Consider the following 23,997-nt stretch of genomic DNA (forward strand, 5'->3'; position numbering starts at 1 on the left):
AAGTTGGGAGCCAAGAGCTGCAAGGAGGACACAACCAGACAGTAGGTGCTGGTCACTGAACTGTGTGATCAACTCCTGCGATGTCAACTATGAGTGCCAAAGCCTACAAACCACAGATATTGCTGCAGCCAGTGATGATCCATGCTTGATCAGCACCCCTTCTGGGTGTCATTGCCCTGGGGCCAGCTTTTAATAAGCCACTCCTACATCATTGACATGCACTGCCTGTTATGCCAGACCCCAGCCATTGCTCTGTTCCAGATGGTTCTGTGTGACTGACACCAAAACATAGCACCATCTGTAAGTGTCAGCACATGGAAGCAGTATTTACAATGGCCATACCAGCCCATCAGTGTATTCGGCCAGCTGGGTAGCAAGCAACACCCAGTCTGTCTCAACCTGTGCCACCAGGCCTCAAAGGAGGTACTTCTGCCCGTCTACCCAGCCTGGGAAGCCAACAACACTACAGCTGTCATCTCCTTGCGATCGCTAGATTCCAGCCAGCAGTTTGTAACCTGATGCTGAGCAGCACTGTGACCATCTACTACACCGGCCACCACCTGCTACATGTTCTGCACACAACTGTGCCACATGCAGTGTCCACACCATCACCAAGTAAGCACACCATGTCAGTGCTGCACTGTGTAAGCAGCTTCCTGTCTGCATTTCCAACTGTAAACATGCCAGCCACTACTATGTGATGAAAAAAATGCACTTGACTGTCTTTATTAGCCAGATGGAATAATTAAAGACTTTTTGTGTCCCTTCTCATGCCTTTCCAGGTCCACTTATAAGCAGTTCCATGGTGGAATCCAAGTCGTATAAATTAGTAAAGAAGCAATAAAGAAGTACTGTATCCTCTCACAGTTCTGTCTCTGCTGCTGTCCACATCCTCTTTCTTTGACAGAGGACCTCACTGTTCCCACTAACAGCAGAGGACAAATATTCCACTCAGCAGACCACAAAATGTCTGAGCAAGGCTGATGCTTGTAAAGTATGAAAGGATCACATTGCATCTGGAAATAGGATTACACAGGCGAAGCATTCCTCGCAGAGGGAAATTTTGTTATATGAGGGTTGGAACTTAAATAGTGTCAACTATTTATACACAACTGATACAAAAGAGTTACATGTTTGCACATGTTACTGTCCTTCAAAGTATCGTGTAGAACCCAGTAGACTGCTCCATTCGCACCATCAACAGAACAGGTTCTCTAATGGTATATTACGCCTTCCACATCACTGGCAACGGGTTCTACACAACACCGGTGACTACTTTGAAGGATAGTAACAGGTGCAAATATGTAACTCTTTAGTATCGGTTGTGAATAAATATTTGACACTATTTAAATTCCAACCCTCATATATAAGAGGATTCTTGTGATAACTGTTGCTTGAAAAAGAGGAATTTTTAAATATTTTGGTTTATATAAAGTCAATAACACACCAAGACAAAGGTTGGCAAGACATTTTGGCACGACTGGACATTAAGAACTTTGAAGTAAGTCTGTAAAGAATAAGTTTTAGTATTTTGCAGCTGTGACTTATTAAACTGATAGTTCGGTAATTTTCACATCTGTCAACACCTGCTTTCTTTGGAATTGGAATCATTATATTCTTCTTTAAGTCTGAGGGTATTTCACCTGTCTCATACATCTTGCTCACCAGATGGTAGAGTTTTGTCAGGACTGGCTCTCACAAGCTGTCAGTAGTTCTAATGGAATGTTGTCTACTCCCGGGGCCTTGTTTCAACTTAGGTCTCTCAGTACTCTGTCAAACTCTTCCCGTAGTATCATATCTCCCATTTCATCTTCATCTACATTCTCTTCCATTTCCATAATATTGTCCTCAAGTACATCGCCCTTGTATAGATCCTCTATATACTCCTTCCACATTTCTGCTTTCCCTTCTTTGCTTAGAACTGGGTTTCCACTTGAGCTCTTGATATTCGTACAAGTGGTTCTCCTTTCTCCAAAGGTCTTTTTAATTTCCCTGTAGGCAGTATCTATCTTACCCCTAGTGAGATAAGCCTCTACATCATTACATTTGTCCTTTAGCCATCCCTGCTTAGCCATTTTGCACTTCCTGTCGATCTCATTTTTGAGACGTTTGTATTCCTTTTTGCCTGCTTCATTTACTACATTTTTATATTTTCTCCTTTCATCAATTAAATTCAATATTTCTTCTGTTACCAAAGGGTTTCTACTAGCACTCGTCTTTTTACCTATTTGATCCTCTGGTGCCTTCACTACTTCATCTCTCAAAGCTACCCACTCTTTTTCTACTATATTTCTTTCCCCCATTCCTGTCAATTGTTCCCTTATGCTCTCCCCGAAACTCTGTACAACCTCTGGTTTAGTCAGTTTATCAGGTCCCATCTCCTTAAATTCCCACCTTTTTGCAGATTCTTCAGTTTTAATCTACAGTTCATAACCAATAGATTGTGGTCAGAGTCCACATCTGCCCCTGGAAATGTCTTACAATTTAAAACCTGGTTCCTAAATCTCTGTCTTACCATTAAAGAATCTATCTGATACCTTTTAGTATCTCCAGGGTTCTTCCATGTACACAACCTCCTTTCATGGTTCTTAAACCAAGTGTTAGCTATGATTAAGTTATGCTCTGTGCAAAATTCTACCAGGCGGCTTCCTCTTTCATTTTTTAGCCCCAATCCATATTCACCTACTATGTTTCCTTCTCTCCCTTATCCTACTCATGAATTCCAGTCACCCATGACTATTAAATTTTCGTCTCCCTTCACTACCTGAATAATTTCTTTTATCTCATCATACATTTCATCGTCATCTGCAGAGCTAGTTGGCATATAAACTTGTACTACTTTAGTAGGCGTCCGATTCATGTCTATCTTGGCCACAATAATGTGTTCACTATGCTGTTTGTAGTAGCTTACCCGTACACCTACTTTTTTATTCATTACTAAACCTACTCCTGCATTACCCCTATTTGATTTTGTATCTATAACCCTGTATTCACCTGACCAGAAGTCTTGTTCCTCCTGCCACCGAACTTCACTAATTCCCACTATATCTAACTTATACCTATCCATCTCCCTTTTTAAATTTTCTAACCTACCTGCCCGATTAAGGGATCTGACATTCCACACTCCGATCCGTAGAACACCGGTTTTCTTTCTCCTGATAACGTCCTCTTGAGTAGTCCCCGCCCGGAGATCCAAATGGGGGACTATTTTACCTCCGGAATATTTTACCCAAGAGGATGCCATCATCATTTAATCATACAGCAAAGCTGCATGCCCTCAGGAAAAATTACGGCTGTAGTTTCCCCTTGCTTTCAGCCGTTCGCAGTACCAGAACAGCAAGGCCATTTTTGTTGGTGTTACAAGGCCAGACCAGTCAATCATCCAGACTGTTGCCCCTGCAACTACTGAAAAGGCTGTTGCCCCTCTTCAGGAACCACATGTTTGTCTGGCCTCTCAACAGATACCCCTCCGTTGTGGTTGCACTTACAGTACGGCTATCTGTATTGTTGAGGCACGCAAGCCTCCCCACCAATGGAAAGGTCCATGGTTCATGGGGGGAGGGCCACTGTTTTATGTAGACATTATTTTAATAATGCTTTTTATGTCCTGTATGCCTGACTGGTCGTTACTGATGTAATGCGATAAGCTGTGGGCTTAGCTTCCTGTACTGAACCTGCATCCCCTCTACTGTCATCAGCAGTTGGCGTTCATGCATCCATGATACCTGCTCCATTCACTACTACCATTACCTGCTATCATGAGTATAACTAACTTTAATTTTGTCATATTTTACCTATCCTGCATAAACTGTTATCATTAGATTTCTCTCTAAATCTACTCCCTTCATCAGAAAAGTTCTAGGAAAGGTTTTTTTCTGAATTTGCAACACTAAAAAGGAACAAATGTTTTTATGTTACAGTTTGGTATGAGTACGTCCTTGAAATGACCTTGGCCATGTTTCCACACAAACACTCTAGATGGCAGGGTTGTGCTTATCAACACATTGTTTGAGTTCTTGGCCCATTACTTATGGTGACACAATGGATGCTGATTGTGAGCAAAGAGTGAACCTTAAGTCCGCAGGAAAACCAGTAGTGAAATGTGGACAATGATTAAGCAACCATATGCAGGTGAGGCACACTTAAGAAGCCACATTTTTAAGTGTCACAAAAGACAATCCCTGAGCTAGTGGCCCGTCTACAGCACACTGTTGCAAATGTGGAGCACGTCAGGTAGTTATTCCAAGACCACCATGTAACTGTGTGTGTGATAGCAGAAAAACTTAATTAGAATCATGATGTGTATCAAAATATCTTAAGCAAAGATTAAGGGAAATGCAAATTTTATCCAAAACTTGTCCCTAACACACTAACAGATGACCCACAAAGAGGAAAGATGACTAATTTCTGCTCAGCTATTGGATGGAGCCAGATGTGATCCCACTTTCTGTGAAAGATTACTGCTAGGGATGCAAGTTGGTGCTACCAGTATGACCCTCACACAAAGCCTCAAAGTGCTGAATGGAAGAGTTCTGGATCACCAGCCTCAAAAAAAGTGAAACGGTGATCTTCAAGAACAAAGATGATGTTGATTGTATTCTTTGATAGTAAAGGATTAGTTCACCATGAGTATTTTCCTCCAGGTCATACAGTGAACCAAGCTTTTTACATCAAAGTCTTGAAAAGCAATTCAGCATCACTGCTCCGATTTGTGGCACTCTCAGGACTGGTTCTTACTGCATGTCAATGCAAGACCTAATACCACTTTATCTGTTACAGAGTATGTGGTCATACATTCTGCTATTACCATCCCACATCCACCATAATCTCCCAAACTATCACTTTGTGATTTTTTCTTGTTTCTGTTAGTGAAAAGCTGACTGAAAGTTTCATCAAGATATTGCAGACATTCAATGGGCTGTGACAAATGAGCTTACAAGCATTAAAATTGAAAATTTCCCTGCTTGCTTCAAAGGCTTCCAGAAAGGTTGGCAACTGTGTATGGACAGCCAAGTGGGCTTCATCAATAGGAACCAGATTCATTACTTGGTAAAAGCAATTTTCCATTTTTGAAATACCTGTCTTGGAACTTTTCTGACAAAAGGAGTATATTGTACTTACATTTCGCATGATCTGTAGATGGTTGTTACGTGACAAACCAGTTGACGTATTCAGTAAATGTTCTATTGTGATCAGGACTGTTTTAATTTCAATTTTAAAATGTTTCATCAAGATTGATGTTTTATTCTACATAAAAAGGTTTAGAAAATTACTGATTGACATAAATGACAAAAGGCTGATGTTTCTGAGCCTTTCTGAACAGCACAATTTGTAAGCCATACACTGACAATAAGGTATTCCCTGTAAATGAAAGCATGGTACCTTTCAAGAGGCAGACAACATCCATATGCCTTTGAAACCAATCAAATGAGGATACAATGTTTGGTGTTTAGCAGGCTCAAAGACAGGTTATATCACAAATTGTGATATTTATGCAGAAAAGTCAGGTGATGGATTTCAGAAAATTCTCTTGGAGTGTGAGCAATCATTAGCCTGACATAAGAGCTGAAACACAGTGGCATTGTGGTAGCATTTGACAACTACTTCACCACTGTGAATCTGATGCAAATGCTGTTGAACAAGGATCACTGGGAGAGTAAAGTGGATAGGATTTCATTCAATGATGAAAGAGCAATCTATGTAGAAAAGTGGAGCATTTCAGTTCCAATACAGATATGGTACTGCCTACCTATAAAATGGATGGATAACATACCTGACAATATTTTGACAGTTTCAGGTAACACTAGAGAAAGAACACTTGTCTTAAGGAAGAATAAGGACAGTACTACGACAAGCATTAGTTGTCCAAAAGCTGTAGCAACATACAATGACATAATGGGAGGCATAGATCACTTCAGTAAAATTAGAGAATGTTATGCACTAGGTCTACATTCTCATACATGGTGGCATCTACTTCCTTATTAGACATGGAATTGTAAATGCCTTATATTGTACATAAATGAACAAAGGACAAGAAGGATACTACAATCAACTGACATGGTGGCATCTACTTCCTTATTAGACATGGAATTGTAAATGCCTTATATTGTACATAAATGAACAAAGGACAAGAAGGATACTACAAACAACTGAACTTTCAATTACAACTTATGAAACAATTGATAAATGGCTTCACATCCTGTACAAAGAAAGGCTGTCCACTAACCATTATAACCAAGAACAATGCTGTACCATTTCATGTTCGACTGGCAGCAGTAGGTGAATCTATGCCTACTTTTGAAAAAACAGATGGAGCTGAAAGTGTTGTACAAGGGCTTGAGACAAGAAAACAAAACACAGATATTTCTCTTGAAGTGCCCCATGTGTCAAACCAGGCTTCTGCCAATTTCATGGAAAATTAAAAATTGTGACTATCATTTCAACATTTGAAATAAATGGTTGTAGGTCCGTCGTAAGTTGCATGCAACTTATGACAGAGCTATAGCCATTTATTTCAATTATAAGGCAAGTTTCACATCTGTTTTTCACCTAGAGCATGTGACAAGTCAGTAAATTTCAACATTTGTTTTGAACAGAAATTTGACTTGTTTACACGAACTACATTATTAATGTTGAACAAAAACCACTTGGAAACATAAAAAGTAAATATTTATGAAATAAGGTAAAATAAAAATGCAAGATGCTGTTTTGTAGTATTTTTACGTGTAATGGCAGCACATAAAAGCTCACTAAGGGGAAGTGGAAAATCCATTTACTGCCACAGTTTAACAGCTCATGAAGTACATATACCACCACAGTTCTTGTTCCTAAATCACAAAAATAAAATTATAGAAAATAGATATAGTCAATTGACTACAATTCTAGTATCATACCAGAAGAATTAACATCACTCAATTACTACAGAAAATGTGTCCATCAAAGGGTTAAGTTGCTCCCAAAGATCATCATCAGGAAAAGCTGGTGTGATGCTATGATATATAAAGAAGGACGACAAATCATGCCTGAAAGAGAAAGTGTTGGAAATAACACATATTGTTACTGTCTCTGAAGTGCAATTATTTTCACTTTGCAAAGATAACAGCTGAATGTTGATGATGTTAACATTTTCATCATTGCACTTTTAGTGATTACTGTATCACGATGAATTTGGTCAAACTTGCTCTACCTATAAATGTCAGTATAATGTAGAATACTTTAAACTATTAAATATCCTTCTGACTTTGAAAACACATGTACTTAGGTTCTTAGACTGATTTTTCATTGAACCAAGAAATCTAAGAAGCTCCTGAAATCTGTCCTTGATGAAATTAGGGCTCCTGGAATGCAAGCAAAGATCTCTGCAGACATATCTTTTGGACAATTGACACCCCAAGCATATATGAGGGCCATCAATCTTTCCAGTCCCTCCAGTGACATGGTAAAATTAATACTTTTTGAGCATTATGTTCTATGTATTCCTCCTTGAGCATATCATTCCTATGTCAAAAATAAGATGAACAGCACTGATAACAGAGTCATCTACTGTTGGCAAATGTAAGTAGTAGGACCTCCTCTCACCTTTAGAACATTTACAGCATATGAATCCTCTTCCACTAATTCCTCATTGTTCAAAACTCTTCATCTTCACTTCTCTCTGCTACATATCCCTCAACTTCATCAGCATAGTCAATTTCTGATTTAATGTTGGAATTTCCTAAGAGACATAACATTTCATCAGGAAGTCCACACTTTCATCAGAAAATTCTAAAACATCTTTTATGGACAAAGAAAATTATGTGACTGAATGAGGTGATATAAACTGTGGCAGACTGGAATGTGCATGAGGCAATGTGTAATTATGACGAGCAACAACTCTGTATCACCACTAACTGTTGCTGCTTCATTGGTGGACTATCTACATATATTTAGAAGAGAAATGTCAAAAATATTTTGTAAATCCAAATACAGCATCATAGAGGGAGGGGGGAAAATGTGTCATTTGATTTCACAATTGAAGTAAAAAAATTATAAATGAAATTGAAGAAAACAGTATGACATGAGTCAATCAGAAGTTCGAGTGGCAACATACAACAATTTATGACATTTAAAAGTGATATCAAGAAACTTTGTTTTGATCACCTGGGTTTCTGTACTAACAAATGTTTTGAGGCTGAAGACAGGCCACAAACATTTATGTTCAGTATAAAAAGGTCAATCCTCTATGAACGACCTTCTCTTTAAGTATACTGTTCCTTTGTACCATTAAAGCTAAGATATGAATTAGGAAACTATCATACAAGACAGAATCTAAGTAAAGTTTTAGCCAGATAATATTCTTCTGTCTGTTGACATTTACTGAATTAGGCAAAATATTTTAATAAGAAATCAGAACGAGATAGTTGTTTTCGGATTGGGCATCATGTACATTTTGAACTAGATAAAAACACATTTTCTTAACTGACACGACCTGTTTCTTGAAGACATCTCTCTTTTCAGTGAATGTTCTCACACATGGTATCAAACTTTCATTTTTTATACATCATGGAAAATTTTTCTTTTTTTTCTGTTCATGTTTGTATGCAAGTTTTTACATTTACCAAAACTGAAAGTAACTTGGACAGCAACTCTGTCTCAAATATGAGTTGACTGTCATTCATTCATAAATGAATCTGGAATGCAAAAGTACACAGCATGGCTAAAAGTCTCTTAACACCACATTGAAAATTTTCTGTGTATCCTTACAATATGAAATGACGAGCATGTAACTAAAGACAGTATGAGTCAACATCATAGATATGATTTTTATCAGAATGAGAAACTGGAGAGAATGCTGTGAGACTCAATTTGGCATGGCTGTAGGAGCCACAGTGTGTGTCAGTAAAGCACAGAAATTATCTGTATCCAAGTGCACAGTTATGAAGAGAAAATATTATACCCCATCACCACTCTGATATGTCTAAAATATTGACTCATTTAGAGTGTAGTTTAATAAACAGTCATCAAGGAATTACACTGGATACTGGAGAGGACTTCTGAAGCAGCTTAGGCACAGGTGTCAGTGACACAACACACAGAGATTACAGGACAATTTTCATTATCATGCTGCTACCTAGAAGGTTTTGTCCATAAAAAGGATTGCATGACATCATTTAAGGCAGTGCAAATAAACATTTTCTTGGTCTGTGAGCAGTGGATGAAGTTTTTATGGATTGATGACTCACAATATGTGTTGAGCCATGCAGATGGACAATTGTGGACCTGGGAAATTTTGAGTCAGTGTTATTTACCTGAGTGTCCTGTGACAAGAGCGAAATTCAGGAAGACAGTGTGGTGGTCTATGGCTACCTTCCCAGTTTAAACTCTGTTTGACAGTTTTTATCAACAGCAACATCTTCTTCTTCTTCTTTATTGGCACCTTGTCCCACGTCACGTAGGATCGGCGTTGCTCTTCTGAATCCTTCTCCTCTATAGTACTCTATCCACTGCCTCTTCCTTTTTCCATCCTTTCTCCCTTAGATCCCCGGATATCTTATCCTTCCACCTCATCTTCAGTCTTCCTCTCCTTCTCGCTCATTCAATCTTTATATCTTCAATTCTGTTTCCGATATACTCTTCCCCTTTTCTCTGTAAGTGTCCGTACAACCTTAGTCTGCTCTCTAGTATCTTTTTCCCCATGGGTCTCACTTCCCATGGGTCCACTTTCACAGCTCCTCCAAAAAATTCAATTCTAATCCTGTCCTTCCTTGTTACCCCACACATCCACCTCAGCATCCTCATTTCCGCCACCTCCATCTTCCTTTCCTGGGCTAGTCTGATTGGCCATGTCTCTGCCCCATATATCAAAGCAGGCCTTACCACCGACTTGTGCACTTTCCCTTTCAACCCAATGCTCACCTTCTTGTCACACAACACTCCACTCACTTTCCTCCAGTTGTTCCAACAGCAATTTATTTGGTGTCGTATTTCACTTTCCAGTCCTCTGCCCCTCTGTATGTACGATCCCCGGTATTTAAATTTGCAGACTGATTTCAGCTCATCATCCTGGATCTTGCAAGACCTCATCTGCACATCCTTCAGTGCTAAATATTCTGACTTCGTGCAGCTAATTTTCATCCCCCTTTCTTTTGCCTTCCTTCAATTCTCCAGCTTTTCTTCAAGTCTGTCGATGCTCAGCTCACAAAGAACCGCATCATCCGCAAACATCATATTCCACAGCGCTTCCTTCTTCACACCTTCCACCAGTACATCCATAATCAGGTCAAAGAGGTAGGGACTAAGTGCAGACCCTTTTACTGCAAACTCCTTTGTCATGCCCACACTACTTCTCACCTGTGTCATTGCTCGTCTGTACATTTCCTTCACTAACCTCACATACTTCTCTGGCACGCACTGCTCTCTCATGCTTCTCCATTGTTATGTACATAGTTCTGCGTGGTCAGCGCGTACACAACTTTCCCAATAGAGTGCGCCCCACTAAGCACAACAGCGCAGGCGCAGCGCTCGTCTGTCTCCACACTACGAGATGGCGCTGCCATAGAGACGGACCAAATTCTGCTTCCACTGATCCATGTATTAATATGTAACGCAGCCAATGAGATTGCTGCTTATGTAGAACCTTTTCTCCTCGCGGATCACACTCGCGCAGTGATACATGAACGCGCGAGGTATTATAACGAGTGTACAGACCTCCGATTAGTCAGTCTGTATTTGTCTGCACCAGTTTGTACCAGTCTGCATTAGTCTGTCCCAGCCTGTACGAGTTCTACATTTGTCTGTACCAGTCTATAGTCAAGTTTCAGTCTGCACGTAATAAGATTACCATATTCCTGTAAATAGCCATGAAGATAAATGTATAGACACTTTTGTCAAGTATCAGAGATATATGTGAGAATAAGATTAACGTACCAATACCAAAGGAACTTCAGATTGTCAATTGTAAATAGCATCCAGAACCCAGACAAGTAATTTTTAGGCTTGTTATTATTTTAATAAATGTGTGTGAAAATTAATCAAGCTCTGTTTCAAGTTGGTCACCGTCAATCTGCTACCCTAAGCATGCAAGTGGCATTTCTATCGTCTGATCTAATGGCAGAAGATAAACACGCCACGATAAGACCACGAGACATATTGCTGACACTCACCTACTTCATTAGTGCGACAAGTCAAATAATCTGATAGTGTGTGTACTGAAGGTCTTACAGTACGCACACCACATCCATATTCCGTCCTTTGGGACTCTGTCATATAATTTCTACAAATCAATGAAAGCCATATGTAGATCAGCTTGTAGCTCCCCGTGTCTCTCCACTATCTGCTTTAAAGCATGTATTGCATCAGTAGTTCCTCTTCCAGGCATGAACCCAAACTGTTCTTCACACACCACAGTCTCCTTGCGTAATCTCGCTTCTATAACTCTTTCCCAAATTTTCATTGTGTGTGCCATCAGTTTAATACCTCTATAGTTACTGCAGCCCTGCACATCACCTTTCCCCTTAAATATTGGGATCAGTACACTAGTTCTCCACTCGTCTGGCATCCCCTCCTGTTGCCAAATCTACTTCATTAAATCCCAAAGGAGCTCAATTCCCTTTTTACTGAGACACTTCCATACCTCAATGGGGATGTGGTCTGGGCCAACTGCCTTCCCATTTTTCATCTTTTCAACTGCCCGTTCGACTTCATCGCTACTTTTCATCTGTTCAACTGCCCGTTTGACTTCATCGCTACTTGTATCCATTGTTAATCCTTCATTTGCCCCTACTTCCTCAGTTTTCACTCTTACATTTTCTTCATTCAGCAATTTCTCAAAATAATTCAACTACCTTTGGATTATTTTTCCATGGTCATGCAGAATTATTCCTGTTTCATCTTTCATTTGTTTTACTGCTGTTAGATCCTTAGAAGCTTTATCTCTTGATTTGCCTATCCGTATCAGTTGTCTCATATGGTGATTTTTCTGTATTTGTTCATATGCCTCCCATACTGATTCAGCTTTAGCTTTAGCTTTAGCCATAGCTCGTTTTGCCTCCTTCTTTGCACTTTTGTATGCTTGCCCATTCTCAGCAATTCCAAACATATCCGATTTCCTCTTAGTGTCTTTTGTTTCCTTCACAACCTTCTGCACCTCTTCATTCCACCACCATGCATCCTTATCTTTTGGCACCCCTCTCCCAGATGTTAACCCAAACACTTCCTCCGCAGTCTTCCTTATAAAAGCACTATTTATTTTCCACCACTCCTGCACACTCTCTGCCAATTGTACCTTTCCCAGTACTTTTTCACTTAACTCTTCTCTCAAATTTTTATCCTTTAATCTTCAGCACTTAATTTTCCTTTCACGTTAATTTATGTGCCTCTGTCCTTTAAATACTTTCATCTCACAATCCCCAACAATCAAGTTATGTTGTGTTGCTATTCCTTCACCGTATATGAACTTAGTATTTCGCACCTCCCCACTATTTTTCCTTCTACATAATATGTAATCAATTTGCCTTTTAATTTCGCCACTTCTGTATGTTACTAGTTTTTCTCTTTTTCTTTGGAAGTAGGTATTCGTAATCACTAGATCAAAAGCCACTGCAAACTCCACCATTCTTTTTCCTTCCTCATTTCTCTCGCCATACCCCCACCCTCTATGCCACCTCTGTTCCCCAACTTTCCTTCCGCCAACATGACAATTTAGATCCCCTCCATCACTCTTTCATTCTCTGGTATTGCTGCCATTACTCCATCCAAATCACTCCAAAATTCTTCCTTCTCGTCCTTGGAACATCCCGCTTGGTGTGCATGGGCTGTCAGCACTGTTACCATTTCTCTGCCAAACATCATCTTAACATACATATCATTTACTCTGCTGACTTCACATACCTCCTCTTGAAGCTCTCTGTGCAAAATAACTCCAACTCCATTTCTTGCTTCTGGGCTTGCACTACTATAAAGTAGCTTATAGACTTCAGCTAACATCTTTGCCTCAACAGCAACATGATATCTGCCATTTTCAAAAACCTTTTTATAAATATCTCCCACACTGGATGAGCAGTTTGGAATTTGGCTTGAAAAAATGAGAATGAGTTGTTACTCGGACCTGATCAAGCAAGGTGGTGCAGTAGTTAGCACACTGGACTCGCATTCAGGAGGATGACAGTTCAAACCCACATCTGGCCGCTCAGATTTAGGTTTTCTGTGATTTCCCTAAACTGATTTAGGCAAATGCTGGGGTAGTTCCTCTGAAAGGGCATGGCTGACTTCCTTCCCCATAGTTCCCTAATCTGATGGGACCGATGACCTTGCTGTTTGGTCCCCTCCCCCAAATCAACCAACCAACCAACCAACCAACACTGACCTCACCAAGACCCTGACCTGGATTTTTAAAAATCTCTGGAATGAACTAGAGTGTCAGTTCTACATTACAGCAAGTCAGTCAAAAGCCCAGTAATACTAACTCATAATGGTTCACATGAAATGAAAATAAATTCTACTTTCAATGTATTAGAATTTGTTCTAAGGCCCAAAGACTAAACAATACAGGAGTAAAGAAATGAGGCCCTTTGGTCTATTAATCACGTGGTTGGTGAATTAGAATGGATAGCAGTTTGTGGCTGGATGGGAGAACCCTATGTAACATACCATCATTCTTACCATAAAGTACATTGTGCTCTCTGGAGTGAACTTCAGTTCATAAAGTAAACTAGTTGTCATAAAATGGTAGCAATGGAAATAAAGAAAGACAATGAATGTGTAATGCATGAGGGATTCATTTTGTTGTATCAGTAATGAGGTGGCTGGTAAATACATGTAGACATCTACAGAAATGTAACACATTATTAAGTTTGTTTATACTACATACACTTAATTACTAAGTTAGACATAACTTCAAAAGCTGTAGGTTCTTCTGTGGAGCTGAGTTAAATACAACCAGAGTAATGCTCTTAATAGTAACAATATAGTTGTAATGCTGATTTACATATAAAAGTCTCTGAATATTAATCATGCTTAGCAGTTTAAGTCAATACAATGTTCCTCACTGCTGTCTTCCACACTAATGTTCATATATCTACAGATGCACTTGATCTGATGGCAGAGCTCTGAACTGTGGTTGCTTAAAAGGATGCACCAGCCAATCCGAGTCTCAGGTGGTGAGGTAATGGATTTGCGTCCCCTGGTGGTATGTATACGTGGTGCCCCTCACCGGGGACAGTGAACAGTGTAATGGTGGTCTTGCCCAGGTGCTCTGGCAGGAGATTAAAAGTTCTGTCTCTTGTGTATTTGTGAGTGGTGCATAGCACACTGGGCGAGGGGAGGGGGTGGGTGCCAAAGGAGGTTGACAGAGATGCTGTTGATACCACACTTTTAACATGTTGATGAAATCACAGAAGTAATTGAGGACTCAGCACTGAGAAAGTTGTAGACTGCATCCCATGTCAGAAGAAATTATGCCTGTCATTTGCACCCAGAGTTCATGCTTGGTTATTTTAGAAGAAAGAGAGAATAACTGACAAGACTTGTTTATGGTGTTTCCCTGAAACTGTTTGCAGCACTCTTTCTGCAAGTGAATATGGACCTCTGTTCTTGAGCTAACTGCCAGGCCTGGATCGGGAAGTTCTATGATTCCATGGCAACTAAGGTAGTTATGTCTCACATGGTTTAAAGCTGCAGATAGATCTTGAGCTAATCAGATGTCTGAGGATGTTTACACAGAGACTAGGATCACAAATCATGATACTTAAGCAATAACTGTTGTCACAGAAATACAAATATTGTCAATAATCTGGATTACACAAATAGTTTTGTAGTTTCAAACAAAAGGCCTGAAACTAATTTGTAAATGGCACAATGGACAAAGAATGGCCAAATTACAAATGAACAATAGCTCAAGCTCAACAAAAATTTGTAACTAGCATTGTAGTAGAGCATAATGGAGTAATAGCTTGGTGTAAAAATCAGTATCCTGAAGTTTCTTAAGAAAAAGTATACATTGTACAGTAGATACACTTGGAAGCACAAAAACTGGCCACTACTTAGAAGTCCAGTGTTCTGCAACCTCTGGCAACATTGTGCAATGCAGAAGTGTCTCAAGGAAGTCTTCTCTTCCACTATGGCTGATCATGGTCTACTGGTAAATGTTGCACAGTGTAGATGCAAAACTGTGTGTTCAAGTTCACTCATTTCTTTATCTTTTAACTGCATTTTGTTAGTCTGCTAAATACATCAGCCTCATGGACTATCAAAAATGATTTACTTCACCTTCTAAGCTTTCAGTAATAGCAACACCTTCCATGAAAGAGCGTTACGATAGAACAGTTTATGCTCAAAGAGTTTCAATTTTCCTACAGTGGCCACTGGCAGCCGGCCACCTGCCACTAGCTGCCTGACATCAGCTACTATTAATCTAGGTGAATGCAGCATGGTACCGCTTGGGCATGTTTGAGCTCTCACATTAGTAAGCATAAAATTACAGTCTGATTTTCTGACAAAATAACTTCACTAAATTGAGTGAACAGTGTACAGTTATAGAACATGTGTAGGTTAATGTGAGTATATTTATCAACTGTCATTTTCTTATTTGCAGTTCTAGTATTTATTTTGCTGTTATGAACTGGATTATGTGTATTTAAATCTTATGCATGTTGTTTAGACACAACTGGAAAAAGGCCTATTATTTACAACAAATTGTTTTCTTTGTTTTTAGTACAGGTATGAAAGCAGTGGAAGAAGCTTGAAACATTTGTCTCTTTTGTGAAGTAAGTGATATATGAAAGTCACAACACAAAAGGATTGTTATTGTTTCAGGAATGATCGTTCTGGCATGAACAATTTTCCACATTCAAGAAGTCTCAATAATTGACATATATGATAAACTGTGACAATATAACCATCCTCTGACATTTGCATTCAATATGCAAGGTCCAGAAGTTGGGTATATGAGTACTGCATAGTCTACTTCAAAATAATAAAAATCAAAGGGGTGAGTAATGATGCATTTTTATTTGAACGTCATCATGTGGCACTTATTTTTTTTTATTTACTGTTTTAATGTTTGTACAGGGTCAACAATACTGGACACCTTATCCACACTGATGGTTTCTAACCACAATTTCAATAACTTTAACTGAAATATTTAATTAAGCTTTAATCATTAGTTTAATGTTGGAAATCATTGGCACACTGAAATAACCAATCACGCGGGCACCCAGAGCAGGGTTCATAACTCATCAGTCTAGAAGAAACTTTCAGGAAGGTAACACGTCATTGTCAAAAGTGTCTTAAAAGTGAACTGAACATTAAAATAACCAGAGGAAACATCTTTAAAAAAGGGCAGTCTCTGACAAATATTTTGACAGAGAGTACATGTTTGCTGTGTATGGCTTGTAATTTCCCAGAAAACAGAATTAATATTTGAACTTGCCTCATATGTTTATGTATGCTCTCATACTAAAATCAATATTATATATAGATGGTGTTCTGAATTATAATGGTGCTTGATAAGCAATCATTAGTACCCATGATCTCTGATGCAAATATTGCTGTCAGACTGGCTCTCAAATAGTTTCTTATCATAGATATTCATTTTCCTGTTTTTGAGATTGAGAGAAATTAAAAAAAAAGTGTTATCCCTTTATTTTGAAAGTGTTTTTGAATGAAGTTTTGATATTCCCACTAGCCATTCCAAAATTCACTGTTCATTGAATATGTGTTAGAATCTGTGGCTAACAGAGAAGAAATGAGATATGAATTAAGCAAACTTCTCACTTATCAAGCTGTGGAAGAAATGGGAAAATTACTAATGTCTTCTTTATAAATTGGTCAATGTACCCTCCAAATGAAACAATTTGCAAAGAACAGTTTGCACTGTTAGCCTATCTGGCACACTACTATGTCATGGTAGGAAGATCCCATATCTAGTATCAATGGACAAATCCTTGGGAGAAGTATATAGTGCACAGCAACCTTCTTGTACCACCAGATGGAAAACATTATCTGTTCACACTGCCCTTTGCTCAAGGAGATGTCTTTTGTTAGAGCTCAGTCATTAATTTCCTCTTAAGAAGTTAACGTAGAGGCAAGGCGTTATGTTGCCTCTATGTTAACATAATTTCTCACCAATAACAGTAGTGCATAGGAATGGTCAATGAGAAAAATGATGACATTCAAACAGAAAAGGCAGTAATAGTCATCCCTTTGATTTTTGTTGCTTTGAATTAAAATACACAGTACTCATACACTCAACGGCTGAATGTTGCCTATTAAATGCAAATGTTATGTTAATTATTGAGACTTTTTGTAAGTGGCAAATCATTCATGCCAAACAATCTTTCGTGAAACAAGGAAACTCTTTAAAGACATTATTTGTCCTGTAGCACCCACCTCTTACATGACACACATGCCTTCACTCCTTTATTAAACCCAAAGCAAACAAATCTCACAAATTTACACCTTTATCCATTTGCAACACTTATTTTATAATGTATAAAAATGTTAATAAGATTCAAGTATGAAAAATACAATTCATAGCTGCAAGAGAGCTACTAAAACTTCAAAAGAAAATGACAATTGATAAATACACAAGCAGTAACGTATTCACTGTGCATTTGGTTATTTTTTATGGAACCTCAAACCACAATAAGAAACAATTTGATTCTTACCAATGTGAAAGCACAAATGCCCAAGATTCACCATGCCATATTCACCTGATCCAATAGTAGCCAGTATCAAGTGGCAAGTGGTGGTAGCTGGTTATGGATGACTATGACTGCAGTGGTGAAGCTCTTTCGTGGAAGGTGTTACTATCCCTGTTGGGGTAGAAGATGAAGCAAATTTCTTTGTGGTTCCATCAAACTGATACCTTTATCACACTGCCAAAAAGGTGAGAAAAAAAAAAGGTGACGGAATAAATGGACTCGAACTTGCAACTTTGCATCTACACTGCATGTTGTTTACCACTAGACCACAAACAAATACAGGGATTGTATAAAAGAATATGGTAACACTGTGTGTGTGTGTGTTTATATATATAGGGAAACATTCCACATGGGAAAAATATATCTAAAAACAAAGATGATGTAACTTACCAAACGAACGCGTTGGCATGTTGATAGACACACAAACAAACACAAACACACACACAAAATTCAAGCTTTCACAACCAACAGTTTCTTCATCAGGAAAGAGGGAAGGAGAGGGAAAGATGAAAGGATGTGGGTCTTAAGGGAGAGGGTAAGGAGTCGTTTCAATCCTGGGAGCGGAAAGACTTACCTTAGGGGGAAAAAGGACAGGCATACACTCGCACACACACACACACACACACACACACACACACACACACACACACACACACACACACATATCCATCCAGATGTTAATAATCGGATGGATGTGTGTGTGTGTGTGTGTGTGTGTGTGTGTGTGTGTGTGTGTGTGTGTGCGCGCGCGCGAGAGAGAGTGTATACCTGTCCTTTTTCCCCCTAAGGTAAGTCGTTCCGCTCCCGGGATTGGAATGACTCCTTACCCTCTCCCTTAAAACCCACATCCTTTCCTCTTTCCCTCTCCTTCCCACTTTCCTGATGAAGCAACCGTTGGTTGAGAAAGCTTGAATTTTGTGTGTATGTTTGTGTTTGTTTGTATGTCTATCAACATGCCAGCACTTTCGTTTGGTAAGTCACATCATCTTTGTTTTTAGATATATTTTTCCCATGTGGAATGTTTCCCTATATATGCATGCCTGAACACACATGCCGATACTAACCCAGCCTGCAGGTTGCACTGTTCTATTTGACCAAGAATGACACCTGTGCAATGTCCTCAATACCCTGTAAGTTACAGTTGTGGTCTAAACAATGTTCTTTGTAACTGAGAGTGCATCATATAGGAACTAAGTGAACTCAAACATGGGCACATTGTTGGTGCTTGTATGATGAGTGCTTCCACAACCGAGGTGACCGATGTATTTGGTGTTTCAAGAGGCACTGTATTGAAGATTTATACTGTCTAACAACCCTGTTCCCTCAGTTCAATAACCATGATGATAATTAAATAATCAAGTTTCAAAATTTCTGTCAGCGTCAACTAACATAAAAATGTACAATGTTTAAAGCACGAAAATGGAATTGTAGATGCATTGATACTAAGTTGATTGTAGTGGTAACTGCCAGTCAATAAACTACACTCACCTTGATTTCTCATAGAAATTGTTGGTTCAGCCCACTCTCCTGTAAAATTTGGAGGTTGATTCCTTCAGAGGTCCTAGTCTTGGTATGTTTATGAAAAGAGCATTAACCTGTCAACATTGGATGATCACATTAACCTGTTAACATTGGATGATCATAGTACATTCTTGAATTCAGTTTGGACAATAATATGGTACACAATACATTACAATGGTCAAAAATGATTATTTTCCAATTAAAAATTCTTAAGATTCACTAGTCTCACCAATGTAACACAAACTCTGACTTCCTTGGTACCATCCGATTTTACAATGCCCATTTTACAATATAAAACTTTACATCATTAAATCTGGAAGTAAGGCATAGTTATGGCTTCCCACATCTGTCCCCGTACCCAGAATGGAGACTTTTGAAAAGAAAGACAGCATATCTCATTGGTCTAAACAGTTTGTATGGTAATATTATAGCAGTTTTGAGAAGTCATTTACAAAGAAAAAAAATAGTCAAAACCTAAATGTATTTTATAGAAAACATACAACTAAATACTCCTAAGAATAATTTTTGGGTAATCTTAAATATATAATTATTTTCCAGTTACCGACAAAAGAAACAAGTATAACAGGATAATTAAATGAAATAAATAATTAAATGAAATCAATGTGTTTTCAAAATACAAAATAAAAAAATTAAAGTGGAAATAAAAATTCAAATAATAAACGCGAAAAAATATAATGATTCTGAAAACTCTGTGATGATTTTATCAGCCATATTACGGTATTCCATGGGCAACATGGTTACTCTGCAAGGTCACATTACTGCCAAGCATTATGTGACCATTTCGGCTAATCGTATCCATCCCCTGATACAATGTTCAACTTCCAGTGGTGTTACTGTGTTCCAAGAAGACAGGGCTCCTATTCACACAGCTTTCATTGTCCTAGACTGTTTTTGTGATGATGAGAATGAACTCTCGCATCTCCCCTAGCCACCACAGACACCATATCTCAATATTATCAAACCTTTGTGATCTACTTTGGAGAGAAGGATGTGTGATCGCTATCCACCAACATCATCGTCACCTGAAATTGTAATTATTATGCAAATGGGCTCTGAGCACTATGGGACTTAACATCTATGGTCATCAGTCCCCTAGAACTTAGAACTACTTAAACCTAACTAACCTAAGGACATCACACAACACCCAGCCATCACGAGGCAGAGAAAATCCCTGACCCCGCCGGGAATCGAACCCGGGAAAATTATTATGCAGGAAGAATGGTGTAAGAATCTCTGGAAAACCATTCAGGACATGTATTTAGCCATTTCGAGATGACTCGAAGTTGTTTTGAATGCCAACAGTTTTCCTACACCATATTATGGATGGTAACGTGTTGTGTTTGTGATGTTTCCCTATTTTTGTCCACCCCCTGTATAGCACTGTAAGAGCTTGAGCAGGAGACAACGCTTCCTCCAGATAGTTCCACATCCTACAGTGATGCATGATTGTGCAAATGGCTGGACTTGGAATTGTGTGTGCATAACACTGACAGAAAGGTCGCCCTAACACTGAGGTCAAACCGTTGATCACACTATCATATTTGTACCCCCCTCCCTCTCACAAACTGGGATGCTATCTTAGATCAGCAGCTCTCTTAATGGAGGTCAGACTTGCTACAGCCACCAGGTGTAAAGTTGAGATACTTATTTTGTTTTTGAACACAAAAGGTATCAAACCTATTGAAATTCATGAAATCCATTCCAAGTTAACTGAACTGGATGGAGAGCTACACAAGAATATCAAAAATATTTTATGAAAGTGGAGTGGAGAGTTTATTGTCAGTCATATTAAAATGGAAGACAAATTGGAAACATTAAAGGTTAATGTGAGCATCCATGGAGTTGTCCCACAATTAGTATCACTTCTTCAAGACTATAATACAAGAAAATCAGTTGAAACCACAAGTAAATATGATTCAAATCCTGAATTCGTATCAGAATTTATATCACTAGAGTAGTTTAGACATCAATGGAGGAGGTATATTTACTTCTGCAAAGAACTGACTATCTAGTGAGGTTATTACAGATTCTGAATGTGAGATAATGTTGGTGAAGTTAGGCATCATAGGTAGGTTAAACAGTCTAATCATATGCATTTATAGAAATCTGTGTCAGGTGCTGTGTTAGCAGAGAAAACTTCCACAATACAGTACAGTTTCTAGACCATGCAGTAATAATAAGGGTGAGATTTCAACTTGCCAACTGTAGTATGGGAGAGTTGTGGTCAAAATTGGTGCCAAACACTAGGGTGTTGTGAGAGATCATGCTGAATGTCACGCCCAAAAATTACTTTGAGCACATTGTTACTGAACTCACTCATGAGAGCAACAATTGGTTGGTTGGTTGATTAAAGGCACCAGACTACTAGGTCATCAGTCCCTTTTCCTGGAACACAAAGGGCTACATGGCTGTACATCAGAGATGACCTACTGCTCAAAACCCAGGGGACAAAAACCCCAAGTTCTACCAAAGGTCCATGAAGGCTAGATACATGACAAAACAGTAGAAGGGGGACACATCAGAAGAAAGGCATGCAAGGTGTCCCATCTAGGGAACAGCCCGAAGCCCCCAAAATGAGGGGACATACATCCCCCACCTTCTACCACTTACCAGAGATACCCCACTCAAAAACTGTCTAAGAAAGACTAGCAACATGGGCAGGGTGGGAGAAGCACATATAGATATAGAATGAACAAGCTGAACAGACCATGCGAGAGGGGGGGAGGGAGAGTATAAGAGCAGGAAGAATGAAGGTCAGAGTGGACCACGAAGCCCAGAAAGCTGCAGCCCAATCTCGGCAGAAGAGGCAACAGTGTGTTCTGTCAACCCCTCAATGGACTGGAAAGGTTAAGCGGCCCCACCCTTAAAGAGAGAGGTAAAAGAACTCTTCATGAATAAGATGAAAAACTAAGTCAGTTGCTGAGGCACTGTCTCCCTAACATCAGAGACAGGGAAATTAAAGAGTCTTGATGGCTGAAAATCTAAAACCATGGGTGATAGACAGCTCATGACTGCGGCTTTCATATGCTCCCTTTCCGTCGACATTCAGGGGTACCCACAATAAAGGATCAATAATAGAAGCAAAAGTTGTCAGTGATACTTAGGACCCCACGGCTGCTGCTAGACCACTGATGGCCACTAGAAAGAGAGGGACACTCAATGCAGAGGACTGTAGAACCCTATTCTCGTGGATATGGTGGGAACTGTGGGAAGCACCAACTCGAACCTGGAAAGTACTGTTCAACAAGAAGGAGCCACAAGAAAATTGGGAGCAGACACCAGAGACACCACTTGTGTACAACAGCAATGGATGTGGTGTCACAAGCCTTTGAAGGTCAAAGAAGGCAACTATAAGGTGTCAACATTGGGCAAAAGTTGTTCAGATGTCAGATACCAGGTAAACCACGTTATCATTAGTGGAATGGCATTGGCAGAAACCACCATGGATAGATCCAGAAGACTGAGACTCAAGAAGACAACACAGCTGCTGTAATGGGAACTTGCCCTCATTCCAGATGCAGTTAAGGATGAAAGGATATGATGCTGACAATTCACTGATAGGTGCTTGATTATTTGGTTGTGAACGCGGTCCAGCCCCGGGAATGTATCGCAGCAGTGGGCTCAGACACTGATTAATTCCCATGCACTGAATGGCTCCAGGTGGCGTGTAGTAAAAGATATTGCTTTCGCTCCACCTGTTGTCTTATGCCATGAAAAGCAGGCTGATAATTCTCAGGGGCAGAGGTCCAAGCACAATGAAGAGCAAAACGTTTGGTGACTGGGTCTTGGTAAGTGAAGACAGCGCCATTCAAGGTAATACCAAGTACTTCTGTAGGTGTCTGGTATCTGTAGAAATGTCTGATATTTGCTCAACCCTGTGAAGAAGAGATACATGGTCCGATGGTTGACACATGTTGTTTCCAGCATTCTCGCTTTCAAATGCAGAAACAGCAGGAACTGCTTAAAAGATGTAGCTCAGTCAGATGGTGGAAAAAAAAAAAACCTGCTACAATTCCACTACAGAGTAATGTTGTCGATGTACTGTGAGGCCATGAAGGGATCAAGACAGCAGGTTATGCCCTAGGGTCACCTGTTGCCACTGGTTGAGGGATTATGGCAGCAACACACACAGATTCTGGGTTCCATTGTGAGGTGCTAGCCAGGGCATCAGCGGCCATCATAATCTCTGCTTCAGTCCCAGGAGTGGAACAGGCAGCATCTGATGGCGTGGGGGACCAATAGAAACTCCTTCTTCTTGGAGGACTCCTTATCTTTTCTCTGCTTAGAGGATTTGGATGACAGAGAGCTTCTCTGATCAGTTTCAGGCAATGATGATGATCGTGAAGCCGTGTAACCAGCAGCCTGTCGCTCCTTCAGCCATTGGCTGATGTCCAGTTGTTAACTAGCAGAAGCCTTGGAAGGAAATGTCCTAAGGGACTACTTCCAGGCGAGAGAAGCCACAAGAAGGTGATTTGTCTCTGGCTGGGAGGTGGGGACCAATATCCCTGGTCGGTGGGAAGCCAATGATTCCAATGTAGGTGTGGGGGAAGCAGCAAGAGGAGAGCCCCCAACCATCAGGAGGGCAGGCATGGTCGAACAGCTCTGAGAACCCACTATGTGTGGTGTAAGGGGTGGGAGGATCATTTCCAAAGGGGGCAATGTCATCTTAGCTGTAGCATATGACACTGTTGTACATGTTGGCTGCTGTCAGTCACACTTCTTGGACTCTTGATAAGTTCATTCACCCATAGTCTTATGTTCTCAAATTTTCTTCTCT

At 39.7% G+C, this 23,997-nt stretch overlaps 1 protein-coding gene across 7 annotated transcripts in view; it reads right to left on the minus strand.

The window, feature by feature from the left end:
- Nucleotides 1-23,997, minus strand: part of LOC124553829 — a 286,889-nt gene that overhangs the window by 15,073 nt on the left and 247,819 nt on the right. For 6 of the 7 annotated variants that reach the window (XM_047127821.1, XM_047127820.1, XM_047127819.1 and 3 more), the window contains one exon: nt 19,167-19,273. The gene's annotated coding sequence lies outside the window, so the exon portion shown is untranslated. Of the gene's footprint in view, nt 1-7,578; nt 7,715-19,166; nt 19,274-23,997 lie in introns of all 7 variants that reach the window. The other variant, XM_047127816.1, reaches the window with a different exon arrangement.

The sequence above is a fragment of the Schistocerca americana genome, chromosome 11 (assembly GCF_021461395.2).
Source record: "Schistocerca americana isolate TAMUIC-IGC-003095 chromosome 11, iqSchAmer2.1, whole genome shotgun sequence".
Lineage (NCBI taxonomy): Eukaryota > Metazoa > Arthropoda > Insecta > Orthoptera > Acrididae > Schistocerca > Schistocerca americana.